The sequence below is a fragment of the Toxorhynchites rutilus genome, chromosome 1, assembly GCF_029784135.1.
Source record: "Toxorhynchites rutilus septentrionalis strain SRP chromosome 1, ASM2978413v1, whole genome shotgun sequence".
Lineage (NCBI taxonomy): Eukaryota > Metazoa > Arthropoda > Insecta > Diptera > Culicidae > Toxorhynchites > Toxorhynchites rutilus.
The window spans coordinates 57405303-57429239 of NC_073744.1; the positions used below are offsets into that span (position 1 = coordinate 57405303).

A 23937-nucleotide genomic window follows, 5' to 3' on the forward strand; every position below is an offset into this window, starting at 1 on the left:
TGCTACCGTGTGCATGGGCCATAGCATTTTTGATGCTATGATTGACGATTGTTTGGTGGTGCAAATTATGCAGCCGTAATGATAAATGTTAACAAGGAGGGCGATAGCGGGAGAGAAATATTTGCGCTAGGGTATTAGAAATGAATCTCTGCTGAGGCAAATATTCAGTCTTTTTCCAAGCAGCTAACATTGCTTGTTTTCCGTCATCATAAAGGCTTCGTTGGTGTCTTTAAAATTACATCAATGCATGGAACTGACGCTATGACGAAGCAGGCGTTAAGGTTGTGCACTACAAAATTATTTGGGGAATACTTGGCATCTTGAATGTCGTGCTGGAATGTTATAAGTTATTTGGGTTCACGTGCCAATCGCAAAACTGCCTTCAACTAGGATTGAATCTGCGCTAATATTGATAATAATGGAGCAATGCTACTCTTTTCGAGGTTGTTGAGATTAACAGAAAAAATTCATATCGTTCATTTAGTGACCGAGGAAGTAAATGTCGTTCTGGAATTTTGTATGTGATTTGGTTTCACTTGCAGTAGCAAAACTTTCTCCACTAACGATGACAGATGCGCTTATTTCGGGGTTAAAATCGGGGTTTTCGCTTAGATCGATTTTACGATAGTGTATATCACACAACCGATGCTTGATATACCGAATTACGACTTAAGGAGTGATAAATAAAATCGGGGTTTTCATATTTTATACGATTTTAGGCACACACAATGTATACTTTGATCGACATTATATATAATTGTGATTCGAGCTCACTTTATAAGTGACTCAGAGTATGCCAAGTTATACGATCTAATTATTTTTTACGAAGTTACAGAATAACTAAAACTTTGAAAATATTACTGAATGAGAATCAAAAATGAGAACTGTTCGGTAAATTAGACAGTGGTAACAATCCAAATAACCTGTTGCCAAAATCGAAGATTGTGCTCATTCGGAAATAAGTAAAATCAGTAGTCACAAATTGTTTTCCCACGTTCGGCATTTCACAGTCCATTGAAGGAAAGTTTAGCGAAAGATTGAGAAATTCATCACCCAAACAGTTCACGTGAAATTCAACACACGGGTGAAACCAGTATTACAATACCAGATGTCGCCTCATTCAAACCTTAATCGATGCCGAACAATAATACCATATAAGGCCGATTTCACATGAGATAATTGTAAAACATAACGCAAAATACCGATTGGAGACCCTCGACCGTTAAACATAATAATACAATTTCTGTGCCAACGAGGCAGTAAGTCGTAATCACAATAAATGTATGCATTCTTATTACTTCTATATTGTGATTTCCAACAATCGATCATTATTCGTAATTTTATGTTTATGACAAGATGAATTAAACATGTCCGCAATGGAGGCAAAAGCGAATTGTCGACAGGAGTCCAGGGGCGATCCGGCGAGCGGGGGATGCCTGCGGGCCAGGGAAGAGGGGAATTTCGCTTGTGCTGAATGGAAGGCGGCACTGGGGAATGGTGACATGTCCGGACGAGGGGAAATCAGTGAGCTAGGGTCGCAGCAACGAGGGGTAAACTCGAAGCGGAAAACCTGAATTGTATAAATTATTACGTGATCAGGCTTTTCTCCCGCTCTGCTCATTTGGGAGGAACATAAATTTATGATTAATAAATTTATGCTAATTAACCTGTGTACATTCTCTCGGCTAAGCCGACAGCGGGATTCGGATGTTTATTTTTCATTTCAGCCGCTCTGCCGAGTCAGTGCCAATTTACGCCCGGACCTGACGGACGCGGTTCGGTTCGCTCTGTTTGCAGACTCACAGATCAGATGGGGAAACAATCAATCAAGTCGATGCAGGGAAAAGATTTTTTTTCATCGATCCGATTTGTAATTCATTATTTTTGACATTCCGGCAATCATTTCTACTAGCCAAATTACATTGATATTTGATAGAGTTGTTCGAACAAACAGCATTCAGATGAGTAACGGCCGACATAATATGGCCATGGCGTTGTCTTCCGGTTAACAATAGGTTGATGGACATGGAGGAAGTGAATCGGTTGACGATCAAATGGAATACACCATTATTATTTCGTATAGAAATATGCTAATTAGTATGATACAAAAGAATTAACACCGGTATGGCGAAGTAGTTGTGCTGTGCTCGATGAAGCATTACCAATTCCGATGCAACATTCAACTGAAACTCAATGTAAAGGGTATCAAGTAATTAAAATTAAATGCATATCATAATCAAGATATAAATTATTCAAATTTCACACAACAGAACCTATCTCGTGAGGCAAAACTAGGCGGCCACGGCGTTAGTATCAGCATATCAAGGACTGTGTATATATGGCAGCATTGAAAATACAAGACTGTGATCTGGGGCTAGCCCACTGATGCGAGCAGCATCCAGACGATATATGTAGTGTAGGGTGGCAATGGATGTATGGAAGAAATTTCATCATCGAATTTCAAAAGCCGATCATGTACAATTTGTTTATTGGCCCAAAAAAATGACCTGTGCAACTGTGTTTCAGCTCAATCGGATATGATTTAGGGGTGCCTCAAAGTACTCAAAGTTTTGATTCTTTGATCCTCGAAAATTTTCCAAGGGGAAGAGTAAAGGAAATTTGGAAAATCGATTTTTTTGTCGATGACAAATGACTTAAAAATGCATGAAATGTCGAGATCTGTGTCATCCCGAAAAAAAAAATTTGGACGAAAATCGACCTTTTGGGACTTGGGAGGCATGGAAAAAAACAATTATTAAATTTGAAGAACCGACCATGTACATTTTGTTTATTGGCCCAAAAAAATTACCCGTGCAAAGTTTCAGCTCAATGATTTGGCAGAAAATAGACTTAGCCTAAGTGGCCAAAAAATCAAAACTATGAGTGCTTTGAGGCACCCCTAAATCATGTCCGATTGAGCTGTAACTTTGCAAAGGTCTTTTTTTTTATCCATTAAACAAAATGTACATGGTCGGTTTTTGAAATTTGACATGACCATTTTCGCTGCCACCCTAAGTTTGTTTTTTGGTAACTCCGAAAACCAATCGATGTTGTATAATCAGCTTACATGTCTCGAATATCAGCGTCTAGGGTAGGCCCAGTGACAAATACTTCAATTTTAAAGAATGTCGAGAAAAAGAAGGTGAACATTTTTAAAACTTTTATTTGATACGTTTCAGATTCGTTTTTCTTTCTAAAGCAAACTAAAAAATTGACTGTAATAGAAAAATACTATTATGAAAAAATATAAATCTATTTTTTATTTTATGATCAGAAAGTACCGGGAATTTTGAAATAAAAAAAATTGAGTTAAATTAAATAAAATAAAATAATGAAATAATAAAATAATAAATATATAAAAAATAATAAAAAAGTAAAGGGGGTCTTCGTAGCCACTTGGTTACGCGTTCGCTTACTAAGCGATCGATCGTGAGTTCAAACTCAAGGCCCTCAATTGACCATCTTTGTGTTGTTATAGAATAACTACGTTCACGCAACCATCATCAGCGATGGAAATCGATCCACGGTGGAACAAAGATCGATTCATCCTTACAACTGCTCTACTCTGCATGAAACATCGGGCTGCTGTTCTATTAATAACCTAACAATGATCAATATCAACTGTCTCCGCTGTACGGTCTGCTGAACAATGGAAGAACAGAAAGAATACCCTTACGACTAAATGGCTACTACTGTGTAATTTACCATATTGTAATGGAACAGAAAACTTAACGCCTAAATGGCTACTACTACTGTGTAATTTACAATTTATAGAACCATAAAACATATATACATGTACACGATTAAAACCAGGCTCTGTTACAGCTAAAATACTAATGAGCATAATAAAAATAACAAATGGGATAAAAAAGAGTTAAATTTAAAATAAATTTATTTCATCTCCTACAAAATATGATCCATCTGAAGCCATACATGCTTCATGCTTCCCTGGTAGGCCGACGAAGGGATGGCCTTTAGTTCCCTCGTCGCATTCTATTTGATCTCCTCGATCGACTGACTGACGAAGTAGCAACTTCAGCTTGAGGAACAAAAAAAGTCGCTCGGGGCCATATCAAGTGAATACAGGTGCATGCTCGATGGTATTTACTTGATGATGATAACGCTTCTTCTTCTTCTTCTTCAATGGCACTAACGTTCCTAGAGGAACTTCGCCGTCTCAACGTAGTATTACTTGCATCATTTTTATTAGTACTTAGTTGAGATTTCTATGCCAAAATAACACGCCTTGAATGCATTCTGAGTGGCAAGCTCTAGAATACGCGTGATCACAGTGCAAGTCGGAGGAAATTTCTTTGACGAAAAAAATTATAACGCACATCATGCAAAATCCAAGAATTGAACTGATAGATGTGTGTCTCAAGGTCGTACCAACATAAGAAAAAAAATCGGTTCCCGCATGCACGGTACGTTCAAATAAAAAAATTCCCGATACTTTCTGATCATAGTGTATAAAAATTGCTGCGAATGTGAGGCGGATTAACACGTTCGTCGCCCCGTCACCCAGAAACGGGTGACAGATGCTTTTTCTGGAGGTCCCCGTCATCCACATATGGGTCACTCTTTTCTCGTTCAAAATGAATAAAATTTCCAAAGGGAATTCGATGGAATAGGTACCCAAATATAAATTAAGGATGTGTATAAGCATAATAACCTTTGCGGTCCAGCCTGGTAACTCATAGAGGATACCAATAACTCCAGCGCTATATTAGTTACAAGTACATACCTGTTATGTAGAAGAAAAAAAGGAGTAATGTTATGAATGAAACGAAAAGGATTTGTAAAAAAAATTGTTTGTCGCTTGTTGCTTTTGTTAATTTCTTGCTACGAACGTATCAAAACATTACTTTTTCTCCATGCAGTATTGATACCTATGATGTTTTTTTTCTGTGTGTGCTTCATTCTATGTCCGCGACTTTCCACGTCAATAGGGGATGGTCGGGAAAGATGGACACCTATTTATGATTGATGAATTACATTTTCATCCCAAATTTTGATGATTTACAAATTTGTAATACAGTGTATCAAGTGTACACCTAGCTGGCCTTCTGTTAAAAAAAAGTTGATGGGTCTGAGCCTAGGGGCACGGACGGGATCTTGACATAGGACTGTGATTGTGTATAGTAATCGCATTTAAATTGAGTTAATAACCTAACATTTTTTCATTGTTCAAAATCTGTATTGTTTTTTTCTCTTTTGATACATCAAATGGATGTCCTGGAAAAACCGTTTCATGTATGTACTTGTATCCTTCAAACGGTTTAGATGACATAATGTGGTAGAATTCGGTACCGCATTATGTTCAAAAATGTACACAAAAATACCATTAAAGCCGTTACTACCCTTTTCTTCTGTTTATTCAATCATGCAGAAGAAGACAGAGATTCATCATGTATCATTTTTAAACACAAGTCTAAACAGTTAAGACCTACATAAACATAAGCCTGAGTCAAATCAATCTATGACTACAAAAACATATTATAGATAAAAATAGCATGATCTCCTTCGTTACCACGTTGTCCGGAACATTGTTTGTAATAACTTTATAGCCCTATAAGATCGCGACTACTCAAGCTATCATAATCTGATTTACGTGGGTATACCCTTTTGATCTTCTAAATCAGCAGCCGTTTAAATTCATTTATTGCATTTTTACATAACCAAACAACATACTCGATATTATGACATCCTGGACCACAATTACACAAATTGTTAGTAGTGAGCCCTACACGATAAGAACATGAATTGAGCACAAATTGATTGGACAACATACAATCTAATATAGAATTAATGCCTATCATCGGTAAATGAAGAATAATTCATATTACCCATCCACCTCTCTTTTTGGGGTAGTGTGCTGCCATACAAATGAAACACAAATTTCTGAATCACTCGAGAATTAATCAAGCAAACGAAACCAAATTTGGCATGTGAAGATTTTAGTGGGCACGAAACGTGTCTATGGTGAATAGACACTCCTCCCCTCTCTCTAAGGGGAGAAGAATGGAAGGGGTATGTCTTCATTCTATTATATTTTCTGTATTAAACATTTATTCCATGTAAAGGAGAAACATGTTATTTGCAAGTGGTTGAAAAATCTTGAACGAGAATTGTGTCTAAAAATAATCTGATATTATGATGATGAGTTTTGGTAGAAGTACCAGGATTTTTTTAGTAAAAGGTTAATTCAACAGAGTCGATTAGAAGATCAATCAATGAACAGTTCTGCGATTGCACTCATGAACTTGCGCTTAGTAAGAAAACGTGAATGTTTGAAGATATAATATTACAAACCAAATAACAATAACAAAAAACAAATTTTGGGCGGGACGAAGTTTGCCGGGTCAGTTAGTAGTAAATAAAAACAAAAAAGTAATCTACAAAGAGCAGTTCGATGTTAATTTTTGTCTGCGGAAAATAAGGTGCTGGTACTTATCGAGTAATTCTTTAGGGGTTGTTTCCATTACATGAGTATTTTACCATCACTTCTCTTCCAGTTTATCGAATTAGCGGTGAGCTCTCATTTTTACTCCAGAAATATTGATGGAAAAAAATACTAATCAAGTCGGGTAAGACGGACACTCCATCGAAGGGAAAGACGAACACTTTGTTTTGGAAACAACTTCACTATCTCCTCCTTCTTTACCTTAACAGACCGCGTTTACAGGAGCAACCGAAGTAATGAACGAACCATCGGATGGAAGAGGCTGTAGCTGTTAAGGAAGGGTTCCTCGTGAACACAGCAGCGTTGAATTCCAACATTCCAACATTCTTTAGTATTTTTTAAACAACATATTCGAAAATAAAAAATGTGTTCTTTTCCGTTTTTGAGCAGTGATTTTTCAAAGTTAATCGATGGTCCGGAAATGTTTCATTAAAAACCCTCAGCTTTCAGGAAAAAAAATATTTTAAAAAATATAGTGCCCTTGGTTCCGTGATCATGTGAACTATAAAAATCAAATACAATCAATGATCACGAGAACAAAATTAAAGTTTTCGCAAGTGTAGTATTTTTTCAAAAAAGACCAGGTGTTTGGCTTTAATTTGATTCGTCGATCACCTAAATCGGTCCAGTAGTTCAAAAGTTATGAATGTTTGAAAAAAGTTATTTTGAAAAAAAATTGGAAAAACTGCTTTTTCGGACCAACCAAAATGGTCACCCCGACGAAAAAAAACGGGTCTAATATTTTGCGTGTTAGGTCAAAATGATACGTGTTCGTAGAGATAGGTATATAAGAAACGTCCGTAAACCTAGTGTTAAAAAAAAGTTTTCTCAACAGTTCGAACGTTTCTTTAAATTTTCATAGAAAGTTGAATGATTTCTCAGAAACTTGTTTCAATCGGGCAGAAGATTTCAAAACTATGATTTTTTTTGGAAAAACGAAACAAAATATAAAAAAATAATTTCATAAGTAATGTTTTGGTACGGATTTAGGCGGTAAAAAATCCAAACAACATAAATAGTATTTGGAAGAAACTAAAGAGCAATACAAATAACTGTTCGGGCAAGGTTAGTTGTAATCTTATAGGGCTTGAACGGTTATCCTTACGTCGTGATGTAGCTAAAGCGATATTTATTTCAGATCTACTGCTCTCGAATATCGATTGCTGCGATCTACTCAGTAGTCTTAATATAGACATTCGTCGTCGTAATTTTCGCTTCCATAACTTTCTTCGTCTCTCTGTTGCTCGGACTAATTATGGTAGGAATGAACCTGTCAATAGTATGTGTAGGATTTTTAATCAGTGTTACAGTGTTTTTGATTTTCATTTATCTCGCTCAGTCCTCAAAAAATTGTACTCTCGTTTATGTTAAGTTATTATCATTTTGTTACTTTGAAGTGCATTGTAATTGGTCATATTGTTATTTGTTTTGTGAACTAGTGTTTAGTGTTAAGATAGAATAAGCTGTTTTTTGTATGTTGTGGACCTTGTATGTTGTAGTTTTATTTTCATGTCATCATTTATATACGTTCCGAAATCGCTTAAAACTTGCGACCCTTTACTCCTCAATCCTTTGTCAAGTGCAGGTTTAAGGTTTCAGTACATGCTTCCTACTTTATCTTTTGTTTTCTTAAAATTATTTTTTTTTGTAATAAAAAATAATTTATGTAGTGAAATTGTTCTGTTCGTTTGTGTGAGCTTCAAAAACTCGAAATATTCGTAACTGAAGGAGCTCATATTATGACACAATATACAATCCATTTCAAGGATTGTTGTTACTGCCAACACCTCAGGAAGGAATGTGGAGGCGATCCGGCGTAGCGGTAACATCCATACCTCTCACGCAGAGATCACGAGTTCAATTCTTGCTCCCGACATTCTTCCAAAAATGTGGAAGTAAAAGTGACGAACCAGCCGAATTGTGTTTGAAAATCACTATAATAAAGAGAAAAAAACACCTCAGGAAGCTTAAGATTTCCAGATGGTATAAGCACAGTTCTGAAATAAAGCTGTGAATGTAAATTAGCTTTCTAGTATTGAATATGTTTTCTATGTGATAGCCACACTTCGTTATTGCAAGTGATTAAAAAATTGTGAACTTAAATTGTATCTGATAATGATTTTAAGTCCATTTATTTTCATTCAATTGGCGTTGCTCAAGATCAATTTTTGGGATTGTATGGTTTATGTTCGGATGCGGATTGCTCAACTGTATATTGCACGTTTCCGTGTCGGCAAACCAGATAGCCAGATATAGAACAATAAAGTATTCCAAATATTTCGAAATCAAATTCATATGAAACATATGATTTGGTTTGCCACTCATTTCCCTACAATAAAACCTCAATGTGCCACAGCAAAGCATAGCATGGTACAGCTAGTATAACTTTTAACAAAATAACCTAAATGGAATCAAAATGCAGTTTATGCGAAATTCGACACCTGTCCAAGGAGGGGGAGAGGAGACTGAAATCGTGCTTTTTCTTTCCACGTGATATGTGGACAGTCCTTTACGATATTTCATTTCACGACATATATTCGTTCCTTCTCCAAGTTATCTTGTATTAATTTCATTTATTATCAGGAGTTTTGACGTCATCGACAAACGACGAATTGTTTGTTTCCGCCGAATCATTAAAAGGTAACAGAATTGCCCCTCCCTCCGAATTCACCCAGTCATAAACTCTCATTAGTTCACCGAGTGACAAGAACAAAAAGTATCTTTACATCAACCATACAAAAACTAACAAACTAGAGCAAAGCATTGAATTGTGTTGATCTCTCGCCCCACGTTGTAAGAAAGCCTGATTAAATAAACATAGACACGTATCCAGCCACCCTCAACGCTCAACATTCACCTGCTCCATTCGCCGTATGGCGCTGCGCGTATTTACCCAGTGCTGAGCTAAATAGCACAGCAAAACAAGACCAGACGGACCAGAAATGATTCCTCACAGCAGCCATGCTTCGAAGGGTTTCAGCTCCAGGAAGAACAATTCACGCTCCACGGATGAACGGTTGAGCTGAATGCAGGCGCAATGAGCTATGAGAGCACAGATCTACTTGAGAGTTTTCTCATGTGTGCTTTGCATAAAACATACTCCATAAATCCTGCGAGTTCGATTCAATCTTCTCGGCTCAACGAGCACCGGGGAAAAAAATCAACATCCTTGCTAAGAAAAATACACATTGAAATTTAAGCAAGCATGCATACACCGTATGCGATCTGATTCATTCGTCTTATCCACCAACGAGTGGCTCGAGAGGGATGAGCTACAAATAAATAGCATATGGTAAATATACCTCTATATAAACACATAGAGTCCTATTTCGTTTGGCTTCCTTGTCCCGCCGGTAGCGTCTAAAGTATCTATAACTTCTTGATTTAAAGCTTCCTCTGAAGAGCCAAATCGAACCCCTCTATCCGGACGACGAATCCTGTTAGAACCTTTGTATCAAATTGCATAGAATGCTTGTACAAGTTTTCTGGATGAATTGAATATTCCCCTTCGTAGTGGAAACTGAATCACGTTTGTACACGCTCGACTGAAAATCTCGGATTCGTACCTCTGCACCGCAAGGACGTGTTGCTTTCGATTAATTTTGTAAGTTCATATTCAAAGTAGAGGAGAAATCAGAAATTGGCTGTCGGCAGAGACATACAATCGTTTCTAGAACGTAATGGTAAATAGTAACATTTTTAGAACTTGGCGAATGTACGAATTAGGATTTTTCCATCAATAGCTAAATACGTGGAAATCCCTATTATTGGAAGTGGATAACCGTGGATAACAAATGAAGCAGATAGCGCAAACACGAAAAACGCCATAACAGCATGAACATTATGTTTTATCGATACAGAAATCATTAACACGTTCAGGCCAGGATTGTTTTTGCTGCACTTTTCATTCAATCCGCATCAAGAGTATTTGCACAATAACAGTGTCGGTCCCCGCTTCCAAAGATATTCGGTGACGGTGACGGTGACGCTATATGTGTAGCGCACTTAACTTGGCATATAAAGTGGGATCGAGTAACAATTATAGGGGAGATGGAGATAAGACGGACATGTTAAGGAAAACTTCAATTGTACCTTTGGAAACTCATGTTTTCAAAAATTTAAAAGCAGTTTCTTACAGTTCAATACAGTGGTTTTCGAAATAACTAGCCAAATGTTTCATAAAAATGTGTTTTTCCATGTTTTTTACTGAAAGTAAAACAAGCCAGAAAGTAGAACATTTTTATCGGTGCGGGTATAATGGTCATGAAGTGGGGGGAATATTGACAGATTCATAATGTACAAAGCGTAGAAGTTTATCGCTCGCGAGAAGAATAATTTTACTCTCTCTCAGTGTTTGTGCGTCCAGTAACTGAAAAAAAGAGTTGCACATTCTTCCCTTCACTTTCCTTCATGCATTGGATGTGATTATGGATGTGACTGTCCATTTCAACCCCCATCAGTGCAATTATTTCAATAATTTAAATTTACCACTTACGAATGAATTTACTTTTCCGTACATACCTAATATGTCTTCTCTGTCAACTCACAAACCGAAATATAACCATCTGCGAATTCAATTTTGCAATTAAACCACTCAAAATGCTTAATATCGAAGCCGCAAAATGATTTTCGGTTTTTGTTTCCCTATTCCACTTTTAATCAGTATCCATTGTCATAGGATGGTTTAAATATTATAGAATAGCATGTAGAAGGGTTTCCCATCAATAGAAATTTGAAATTCGTAATGCAACTATATGTCGATCAAAGCACATTGTGTATATCTAAAATCATATAAACTGCGAAAACCCCAATTTTATTTATCACCACAGATTAAGTCGTAATTCGTTATAACAAGCATCATATATGCATATCAGGCAGATGTAGCAGATGTAGATGAGCCGTATAACCGTTGAAATTATAATCAATGTAGTACTGTGAGGAATCGTATCACATGCTGTCAGGGTTGCCAATAATATTTTTCAAAAAACTGGAAGATTGCTCTTAAAAAAACTGGAAGAAAACTGGATCTTATAAAACCGGTTTATTTTAAGAAAGTCGGCTTTGATTTATCTTAAAAGATTTTTTATCCATTTCAATGCTTGAGTAATAGATTTTCCTTTGAATTTTGGTATCAATATCAGAAATGATGTATCCTTATTTTTTATATTCATATGGAGGACATTGACTCTATGATCTTCTGAACTTTAGAATGATTTGGAGGACCTATAATATCTGATATTTATATAAACTCAATGGTAGATCAATTGGTTTTGACTTCAGAATGTTTTGGAAGATCTAGTACATCTGATATTCATAGAAAAAATCTGCGTCATCGGTTAGCGTTACAATAAATAACACTCTTTATCTTTTTATATTTAAAGCACAGCAATGTGAGCCTCGCAAGTGCGCTCACAGTGTCGTGAAAATACATTTTCATTTCAAAAGTCTTGTTTTAAGGATTTGAAATATTTGAAAGTACTATCGACACGTTTTGATGTTGGATTACGTTTTCGGGAACATATAGGAAGTGAAAATAACACATCATTTCATGAGGGATATTTTTGATATTTTTCTAAATAATATTTAAACATAAATTTAATTATCAAATTTCGTATAGTTAATGGCAAATAGTGAATAGCGTTGAAAATAGAGCTTCTAAGTTCCCATAGATTCGAATTGTTTCCCTAACACAGACAAGACCGTGTCAGATCTATCCCATGTTTTTTTTCTTTTTCAATGGCACTAACGTTCCTAGAGGAACTTCGCCGTATCAACGTAGTATTACTTGCGTCATTTTTATTAGTACTTAGTTGAGATTTCTATGCCAAATAACACGCCTTGAATGCATTCTGAGTGGCAAGAATACGCGTGATCACAGTGCAAGTCGGAGGAAATTTCTTCGACGAAAAATTCCCCCGACCAGAACACGGGAATGGAACCCGAACACCCGGCATGTTAGTTATGACGCTAACCACTCGGCCAAGGGAGCACATCTATCCCATGTTGAAAATACTGAATTTGTTCGCAACAAGATGGCTTTTGCTGGAATCCGTCGTTAAACGTAACCTCCAGGTTCAACTACGGCCAAAACCAAATAGTGATTTTGAATAATTTGAACGACTCGAAGACCAAACATGTATTTTGTTAAACGTTTCGCTATTGATTATTAAGTCGAACAAACAAACTGAAACGCCCGAATTTACTCAGATTAATTCGGAAACCACAACAATTTATTAACAATTATGTTTTATATTTCTCTTGAACAATATATGCCCACAATAATACACAAATCTAAGGAAATTTTGAACAGCATCTAACAGAAATCAGGAAATATCAGGGAATTTCGTCACCAATCAGGGAAAAAATGCAATTCCGTCGATTTTAATTTTAATTATTGAATTATTTAGAAAGTTTAATGGTACCAAATAAATATATCTTGCAATTTCATCCGGGATGCGAAGGGATGTTAAACGCACTATTTTTAAAACTTGTGAAGCGTTGATGTATCCTACGACGAAAATCGTATCCTCTCTTGACCTTTCCGTCATTGACTCCTATCAAAATTTGGACGTATCAGTTGATATTATACTATTGTGCAATGCGACATGTGTTTCACGTTGGAGGGATAACATAAATAGAAATGTCGAGCTAATTAATTCAAATTATTAGTTTTTCTCTTATACAGATTATCGATAAATTTTCATTCACTTCTTTTAGAAGGCAAGGAAAGCCGGAAAAAAAGACGTTTTGCATCAAATGATACAAAATAATGAAACGACTACTAGAAGCAGAAGTGAAATTTCTCGAGGATATTTTGGAAAACGCATAGAAGGAAGTCCTTAGATTGCAAAAAAATAGTTTCGTTAAAATCATAATAGTTTCGTGAAATGCAATCAAAAATCACAAACAATTCGTTCATTCTAAAATACTATAACTATAACTACATAACTAGTAGGAATTTAGTTACTAGTCTACAACTGGTTTATTCTGAAAAATCAAAAAAACCAGGGATTTTTTTTACGGGGTTTGAGTCGACAACCTGTCTAAAGAAGCCAAATATATCTACATCGGTGTTGAAGTTGTAGAAACAGGAGTTACTGAACTGGACGAGGTAGAACAATGACATTTTAGGCTATCTGCGGAATCGTCAAATGTCTAGACGAAGAAAGTTCGAAAAAAAATAAATTTGAATGAAAACATACCCGAGATTGTTTTAGATTAAAAACACAGATTTTATTGTGGCAACCCTGAGAGGGATAATATTTATACATTGTGAATTCAAGGATAAAAATGAAGCACATATTTGAAAAAACTGGATTAAACTGGATAATATTTCGAAAAACTGGAAGATTTCAGGATTTAACTGTTTGACTGGATCGAGAAAAAAAACTGGAAGAATCCAGTTTAAACTGGAACAATGGCAACGCTGCATGCTGTGGAGAATTGTTCAAAGGTAAATCATATTAAATCGTAACTGATGATCTCTTCCGTATCATATGTACGAGTTTTCACTGCTCTAGAATTTTATTTCAGACAGCCGCGCGAGATAGCTGGTGCTCGATAATTCGAACTACCGGAGTTCAAATCCCATCGGAGCAATTTTCTTAATTATCATCTCACTGCTCATTTTAAACCTTTATATTTCTCTCCTGCTAAAAATAAATTTAAAAATGTCCATTTCTACAAATACACTCATACCTCGCTATACGGCCACTCTTTATACGGCCTTTCGCTATAACGGCCCTCTTCAATTCAGGCACGTTTTCGATTTACAGCCAAAAATGTCTCGGCAAAACAACTTTTGAGGATTGGTTTAAAAGTCTGTTTTGTTACAGAAGTGAAAAAATGTTTGCGCGGCCATAACTAGCAACAAAAAATTGGGTATGTATACTTACACATAATCTATGTAACATAGTTGTTTCATTTTTTTATAGATTATTGTTGGTTTTTATATATGTATGTTATGCTTTATGGTTATGTTATGTATGTATTTTTGATTTAAATGGAATAAATATAAATGAATTTAATTTTTAATTCAAATTAAATAAAAATAAAAACATAAAATGCATTTTGAATGATAAACTATGTTACATATCTAACAAATTTGGAACCGATCTGATTGAATTTGTGTGAATTTGTATTAGAATATTGATTCCTTATACGGCTTTTCGCTTTGCGGCCAAATTTCGCGGTACGTATCTAGGCCGTAAAGCGCGGTATGGGTGTACAAATATTATCATGTATACAAATTCAGCCTTTCCACGTGGTTCTCAGATTTTCGTGAAAATTGGTAGATTTGTTTTTATGGCAAATTTTTAGACCCGTATTTTTTCATTTTTTCATCAGGGTACCCATTTTCAGTTCCATTAGGGTGGTTCAAAAAATCATTTTTTTCATCTGTTTCCCAAAAAAGTTTTTTTTTCAATTCTTAACTTTTGAACTACTGGACCGATTCAGATGCTCGATATATCAAGTTAAAGCCAATTGTCTAATATTTTTTGAAAAAATATTATGCTAGCAAAAAATACGGATTTTGTTTTCGTAATTATTGATTGTATTTGTTTTTTATTGTTTTCATGGCTTTGGACAAGAGGGCGCTATATTTTTGAATATTTTTTTCTTGAAAGCTGAGAATTTTTTACATAACATATCCAAAAATCAGAGATATTATTTTTTTTATTTTTATGTTATGAATTTTTAAAGCAAATTTTCGAAAAAACAACTTTTCTCCCTTTTTTTACTACAGAAATTTATAACTTTTGAATTACTGTACCGATTCAGATGATCGACATATCAAATTGAAGCCATTGATCTAGTTTTCTTTAAAAAAATTTAACATTTGCGAAAAATTTGAATGTTTGTTCTTGTTATTATTGATTGTATTAGTTTTTCATGGTTTTCTCGGTTGAAGATAGAGGGCGCTATATTGTTTTATATATTTTTTAAAGCTGATATTTTCGTACATAACATATCCAAAAAGCCTTCGTTCAATATTCCTATTCAACTAGACTAGATCTATGCGACTAGAAACAATTTTTTTCACTATTGTAAGAGTTTTTCAAAAACGACTAGCTCGTTGCCTTCAATGATATATATATATATATATATATATATATATATATATATATATATATATATATATATATATATATATATATATATATATATATATATCGATTATCTAAATCGGTTGAGTAGTTCAAAGTTTATGAATTTTTGAAAAAAACATTTTTGTAAGAAAAGGCAAAAAAGCGATTTTTCGAACCATCGATTAACTTTGAAGAATCATAACTTAAAAACAAAAAAAAATCACATCTCCAATTTGTGGACATGTATGTAAAAAATCTTCAGCTTTCAAAAAAAATATAAAAATATATAGCGCACTCTAGTCCAAAGCCATGAAAACAATAAAAAAAAACCAATACGAAAACTAAATCCCAATTTTTGCGATAATATTTTGCGATAAAAAACTAATAAGGAAAAACGTTTAATATTTTGCGATAAAAAACTAATAAGGAAAAACGGCCACAATACGAGCAAAGACACGATAAAGTTATTTCGCAGCACGACAATGTTCGGCCGCATGTCACGAAACCGGTCAAAACATACATGGAAACGTTGAAATTCTATCCCACCCGCCGTATTCTCCAGACATTGCTCCGTTCGATTACTACCTTTTCGATCGATGCAACATGGCCTGGTTGATCAGCACTTCTCCAATTTTGATGAAGTCAAAAATTGGATCGATTCGTGGTTAGCCGACAAACCGGCCGATTATTTCCGCAAAGGGATCCGTGAATTGCCTGAAAGATGGGAAAAAGTTGTGACTAGCGATGGGCATTACTTTGAATATTAAATTTGTAACCATTCTTGCAGAACAAACCACTAATTTTTGAAAAAACCAAGAAACTTACCGGTACTCCTATATGTACAATTCTCACACTTATTCACGCAAGCATTTGACATGTCCGCCCAGCAAACATTAAATCGTACAACTAGCGTATGTGCAGCATAATATGTCCCAAATTTTGGGTGGTATATGATGCAGCTAGCTGACGTGTACATATGAAAGTGAAGATGATATACATACATGACAATTGCTTGCGAATTAGTTTGGACGAATATACGACTTACACATGCATATAGTACAACTATTGTGATACGTATATAAGATTTATTACAGGCAAACGAAAAAACGAATGGCGGAAAATGTTCATGAGGTTATAATAATTTCTATAACCTCACGGTTATAATTATTTTTATAATTTGTATGTATGACAACATTTATGTTTTAAAAAAAGAAATTATTCAATTGACTTTTAGTGGGAGAGGAGTATAAATATTTTAAATGAGTGGTGGCGATGTTATCACGATAACACATCCACACTTTAGGCTAAACGATGGACTGAACGCAACGATGTTTTTTTACAATTTGTTTTCCCACTAAAAAAATATTTGTTTACCCAATTCATTAATTATCTAAGCTTCCTCCGGATTTTTCCCGATAAACAGAATGTATATAAATATTACACAATAATTGAAAAAATGCATTAAATTGAAAATTTACAGCCATGCCAAAAATATGATTTGATTGCAATGATGAAACAACCTAATTTCAAATTCAAAATAGTACGTGAAAATCGAAACAGCGCACATTAATAGAATAAACCTCGGGCTACATGAGTTTTCTTTGTGAATGATAAGAACGTTATCGTAATCTAAATGTTCTCGTTATATTAATCCATTCCGTTCAGTACAGTCTGCTTTAAATACGTATTTAGTTCAACTGCACTTCATTCGTTCCCAAACAGTTCGCTCGCAATCAGTTCGTTCGGCATCAATTCTCATGGCGAACTACCATGTTTTGAAAAAGGACCGTTCGTTCAATCTTTTCGTTGATCTTGTTCTTTCGTATCGTTCACGAACAATTTGCCCATCTCTACAATAGAGACTAATGTCCGAATTGAATGCAAACATGTTGTTTGTTGCTCTTGCCCTCAGCGCAAGCAGTGAGTAAAATCTAAAAAACATACCTCCCTAATTCGTTAAGTTGTTTACTTATTTCACTTTCGTCACTGTTTATGTTGTAATTTAGAAAGTTGATGGATCTGAGCCTAGGGGCACGGACGGGATCTTGACTTAGGAATGTGATTGTGTGTAGTAATTTCACTTGAATTGAGTTTTTCATTGTTCAAAATCTGTTTTGTTTTCATCAAATGGAAAAACCGCTCCCTGTATGTACTTGTATCCCTTAAACGGGTTAGATGACATAACGTGGTAGAATTCGGTACCGCATCCTGTTCAAAAATGTACACAAAAATACCATTAAAGCCATTACTACCCTTTTCTTCTGTTTATTCAATCATGCAGAAGAAGACAAAGAGTCATCATGTATCATTTTTAAACACAAGTCTAAATAGTAAGGACCTACATAAATATAAGCCTGAGTCAAATCAATCTATGGCTACTAAAATATATTATAGATAAAAAAAAGGATTATCTCCTTCGTTACCACGTTGTCCACTACTCAAGCTTTCATAATCTGATTTACGTGGGTATACCCTTTCGATCTTCTAAATCACGTCTCTCTCCTTAGATATTGTGAAGAGTCAACAAGAATTGAGGACGAATATCGTCGATCGCGCCAAACTCGATAATCTGTTTTCCACTTTTTTGAACGATTTTGAAGTAACTGATGACGTCGATGTCACTTTAGATACTCTCATCTCCAATTATAATAACATGTTAACTGAGTGTACCAGAACATTCACTAAAACTGTTAACCTGAAAAATGAGCACTGTCCATGGATGACTTACAATCTTTGGAAGTTGATACAGATTGAAAACAACTATCTCAAAAAAGCGAAACTCAAACCCAATGATGTAGTTTAAGGGAAATGTTAGTTTATGTATCAAAAAAAGTCAAAACTCTGAAGACAAAATGTAAAAAAGAACATTATGAAAATATACTCAATAGCTCTAGTCATTCGAATGTGTCGAAAAAGTTGAATGAAATCTTTGGTCGCTCTAAACCTAGGGAGCAAATTAAATTGAGAACTGATGGAAAAATTTTAGATTTAAACTTTGATGTTACCGAAGAGTTCAATTGTCATTTTACTAGCATTGGTAGTAATTTGGCAGGTAAATTATCTATTAATACTTACGATTATTTAAAATCTGTCAAAAGTATGAGTAGCTCCATCTTTCTGAGGCCCGCTAGCGTTAACGAAGTAAAAATCATGATAAGTCAGCTGGACTCTAAGAAAAGTAAAGGTTACGATAATTTCCCAGCAGATTTAATCAAAGCTAACATAAGTCGGTTTTCTGAAATTATCTCTGAAATTTTCAATAAAATAATCATTACTGGAAATTATCCAAATGCTTTAAAAGTCGCCAAAGTTTCGCCAGTGTTCAAATCCGGGGACACCTGTGATCCTTCGAATTACCGACCTATTTCTACATTATCGATCCTCAATAAAATTTTGGAAAAACTTCTAACAAGTCGGCTTGTGAATTTTTTGTCTGCCAACAATGCTTTGTACAAATATCAGTACGGTTTCCGGGAAGGCTGTGGTACAATGACCGCTATCACTGAGCTTGTTGATGAATTGATAAGGGAAATTGATCAAAAGAAGATCGTATCTTTTTTAAGATCGGGGGCTTATTCATCGATCTTAAAAAAGCTTTCGACACCCTGAACCATGAAGTTCTTCTGAAAAAACTGTATCAATACGGGATTAGAGGAGTTGCCAATGATCTGATAAAAAGCTATCTATGTGATCGAAAAAGTTATAATCAACGGTGTTCGCAGTAGCTTGCGCCCAATTGACATAGGAGTTCCCCAGGGAAGTAACATAGGTCCTTTGCTTTTCTTAATCTATATCAATGACCTAGGAAACCTAAAGCTTCATGGTACACCAAGACTATTTGCGGATGATTCGGCTTTATCCTATCCTCGCCATAATACTCAATCCATAGTAGTAGACATGGAAGCAGATTCAGCGTTACTAATTGAATACTTCAACGGTAATTATCTTACTATCAATCTTACCAAAACAAAGTATATGGTTTTTCATTCGCCACGCAAAAAAATCTTCCAACATCCTGATCCGTCTGTCTGTAGCTTAACAATTGAAAACTAGCTCTATACTAGTATACAACTCAGAATCATTCCAATTTTAGGCTTGTGTGATGCACAAACAATCATGTTTGTACATAATACCGTACACAATAGCAAATTTCACCACAACATAAATTTTTCGACTCGAGTTAACCATCACAATACTAGAAATGCCAATGAACTAATGAGAAGCAGAGCATGCACGAACTTGGGTCTTACACGTATTATAAACTACGGTCCATGTAAGTTTAATACACTTCCTAACGACTTGAAGTCCATAACTAACAGCAATATTTTTAAAAGTAAGCTTAAACAATATATAAACAGGAACGTAAGCGAATATTTCCTTTAAGTGTGCCAATCATCCAACCATGAAGTGCAAAAAAGAAAGGAAACATACCCAATTAAATCGTCAAATTGTTAACTTTTTTCTATTTTCATTGTTCATGTATCAAGCAAAAAATAATCTGGATAAATTTCCTGTCTAATGATATATAACACAACATATGTCGCAGTAACCATTTTAAGTAATATGCGTTTGGAAACTCCTAATAAATCGTTACATTTTTCGTAGAGTGACCCCCCTATACAGAAATCAAAGACATCGTCCTATGTCAAAAATGCTGAATAAATTTCCTATCTAATGGAATATAGTATAACATATTGGGCTGTCAAAAAAGTCCTGCGGTATTTTTTTTTTGAGTTTTCATTTGTTCATAAAATTAGTTACAATCATCTGTTTTAAGTCAGCCGTGCGCCGTTTTGTTCGACGACTTGTTCCCAACGAGATGCCAACTTCATAATACCCCTGTTATGGAAGCTCGCTTACTTATTAGCAAAAAACTCGGATAGCCAATTTTCACAGGCCTCTTTTGTGGCTAACTTCTGACTACCTAGCTCGTTCGCCATGGACATAAACAGGTGGTAGTCACTTGGTGCAAGGTCCGGACTATACGGCGGATGCAAAAGAACCTCCCATCCGAGCTCCCGGAGCTTCTGGCGCGTCACCAAAGAAGTGTGTGGCCTGGCGTTGTCCTGATGGAAGACAATGCGGCCTCTGTTTATCAAAGATGGCCTCTTCTTCATGAGTGCTACCTTCAAGCGTTTCAGTTGTTGGCAGGACAGGTCCGAATTGAGCGTTTGGCCATAGGGAAGCAGCTCATTATAGATTATTCCTTGACAATCCCACCAAGCACACAGCAGAACCTTCCTGGCCGTTAATGAGGGCTTGGCCACCGTCTGAGCCGCTTCAGCGGGCTTCGACCACGACCGTTTGCGCTTCACGTTGTCGTAAGTGACCCACTTTTCATCGCCAGTCAACATCCGCTTCACGGGTCGATTTTGTTGCAATTCAGCAGTGATTCACATGCGTCGATACGGTCAAAGATGTTTTTTTGCGTCAACGTGTGTGGCACCCATACATCGAGCTTCTTTGTGAATCCAAGCTTATTCAAATGGTTAATAACGGTTTGATGACTTATCCCCAGCTCTTGGCCGATGCTACGGCTGCTACTATGCCGGTCTTTCTCGGCTAATTCAGCGATTTTGTCGCAATTTTCGACGACAGGCCTTCCGGAGCGTGGCGCATTTTCGACGACCTCTACACCAGAACGAAAACGTTGAAACCATCGTTGTGCGGTGGAAATGGAAACTGTATCGGGTCCATGAACTGCACAATTTTTATTGGCAGCTTGAGATGCATTTTTGCCTGTAAAATATGTCGGATTTTCTCTTTATTTTGCTCCATATTTGCGACACTATAACTCACGAACGACTTAACCAAACAAAACACTGTCAAGGACTATATTATAGCGCGCAAAAATACCTTTCCAACAAGCTATAGTTTGACTCGATACAATGAATACAACTAGGTCTACGCGCTTACAACGACACCTCGCGGAAATACCGCAGGACTTTTTTGACAGCCTAATATATCGCAACAACGATTTTGCGTAATATGCATTTGAAATCCCTTAATTTTTCGCTACATTTTTCGTAGAGTGACCCCCCTTATATAGCAATCAAAGACGTAATCCTACGTCAACAGCACATAATTGTACAAATGTGTAGAACTGAACATGTGTAATGTTGTTTTTAATACCGGCACTTACAATTCAATCCGGTAAACGAAAGAGCGCTTACATAACCTAAATACTATGTAATTCCAAACGAATCCAAATGCAGAAAAAACCAATGGACCACTTAAAAAAATCCCGACGAGGATGGGATTCGAACCCACGCGTGCAGAGCACATTGGATTAGCAGTCCAACGCCTTAACCACTCGGCCACCTCGTCGCATACAACCGAGGGCTGCCTAGAGCGTGACACCAGTTTATAGTTGATAACTACCGCAATAATCCTGCTATTTATCGCACGATAAGCAAATACGCCAACCAACGGAAAGCTCATCACCTTTCCAGGCATCACACGGAGCAACAAATCAACCGTTTCGAAAGAATATTGTTATCACATTTTATACTTATTATTGATGCTCTCAACAGTGGCTGGAAGAGTGGCAAACATACGAATGGGAGAATTTCGCTATAACGAGTGGTGTTCCAAAAACCTTGATTTGCTCCTTCCTTCTTCCCCTATGGAAATCAGTTCCGTTTCATGTACTTTTGAAAACTAGTTCAAGGAGCTTCAATTAAAATGTTATCTTTTTCACAGATCATTCCACCCAGCAACATCGGTAGGTCGTTGCCACAAAGGAGGAAAGAGGCGAACGCTGCTGTGGTGAGTAGCTAAGCGGGGGGAATCCTTACATTGTACATTTGCCATAGGTATCGAAGGTACAGTAAACGATGAAAAACAGAATCACGCTCAGCAACGGAAACCTATTCCGTGGCTGGGGCTCTTCTCGCTTTTATTGCGATCATTCCATCAAACGGGGCAATAGTGAACAAAAGGGATTTCCCTTGATTTAATGCTATCAAAATATTATGATTTAATTTGAGGGAACAACTTCAAAGAGAATAGGGTGCTTCGGCTTGAGTGTATTTTATGCTGTTGCGAGCGTGAAGGATATAATCGTACGGTATGTATTTATTTTTGAGCGTTTGGATTTTGCTTTCACGATTTCATTCGTTGCTTCGGATACGGTGAAAAACAGAACGAGCTTTAGCGATTGTAATTGCTACCGTATCCCGTATCCCCTTAATTCAGCTCTTTTTATACTAATTAGATGTACCTATGTCGACATATTCATCGGAATTTTATCAAAAATTTTCCAGAGAACAAAAACAACAATACAATAACGTTTCTCGAACTTTCGATTAAGTTGCAACTTGACAACCTGTGACACGACAGTGGTAAAAATAATTGCTTTCCTTAACCCAACATTCAACGGAAAAAATGCAGCGAAGCGCACAAGTTAAAACTGCGGAGGATGTATTTTTTATTCATTCCGTTTTTTGTGGTTTATCGTTATGTTTCATCTGCTGGTTCAGTTTTTTGGCTGCCTGCCACTAGCCTGCGAAATTCTGTGTTCGCCAAACTGGGTTCCGGGTTTTGCCGTAGCAAAGAAATTATGCGGTTTCCTAACCACAGACCGTAGACGGTAAAGTGAAATACTTTCAAATTTGCTTTTCCAAGGGGTTGATGTGCTCACATTTGATTTGAAAATGTATTTTTATATATAGCCAGCAACAGAAGTTGATAATATACGATTCAATTTACAGAAGTAATTGTTATTCAAACGAACACAACAGTAACAACATGAACATGAAACAACAAAATAATCGTGCTAGTAGTTGAGGTCAAGGCGTTCTAGTAAGGTGGAACAGTATATTCAAATTGTATGTAGGATAACTGGTGGTAAAGTGGTCAGTTTCTTGTTAGGTAGTAAGGTAGTAAAACTATTGGTTATTGTTACCCTATTGATAATTTGTTTGTGATACCAAGTCCATTCGACTTGATGTCTAGGACAAATAATTAGTTTGGACGAGTGTCTACATATTCTAGGAGAGGTAAAAAAAGTTTTGTTGAATTTCAGCGATTAATTCGCAGAGAAATTACATTGCTGTTTGGGGTGAGAATAGTCAATGGAGGATAACGACTGACAATGTTCTGTTTACTAAGCTGATAGACCGTTATCACATACTGCTCTTGAAGAAGTCACTTTTATGAGTTTGACCCCAGAAAAAAAAGCCACTACAACCACAACCAAGCTTCATATTGCGAAGCATTATGTGTTCCTTACTATGTTCTTGTGTGTATGAGAAAAAGTCAATTGCGACTTTAATTTAATGGACCCAGCTTATTTCATGAATATACATTAGAGTGCCAATGGATGTATGGTAAAAAAGTGGCCTTCGAACTTTCAAAACGGACTTTCTTAAAAATGTTGATTTC

General features: G+C 36.0%; 1 protein-coding gene and 1 non-coding gene across 10 annotated transcripts in view; one reads left to right on the top strand and one right to left on the bottom strand.

The window, feature by feature from the left end:
- Positions 1 to 23937, top strand: part of LOC129777929 (mpv17-like protein) — a 505117-nt gene that overhangs the window by 415561 nt on the left and 65619 nt on the right. For 6 of the 9 annotated variants that reach the window (XM_055784546.1, XM_055784559.1, XM_055784550.1 and 3 more), the window contains one exon: positions 22255 to 22320. The exons of the other annotated variants lie outside the window; for them this stretch is intronic. The gene's annotated coding sequence lies outside the window, so the exon portion shown is untranslated. The remainder of the gene's footprint in view (positions 1 to 22254; positions 22321 to 23937) is intronic. 9 annotated transcript variants of the gene reach the window in all.
- Positions 21798 to 21879, bottom strand: Trnas-gcu (transfer RNA serine (anticodon GCU)). The gene has a single exon. It is a non-coding gene; the product is annotated as a tRNA-Ser (tRNA).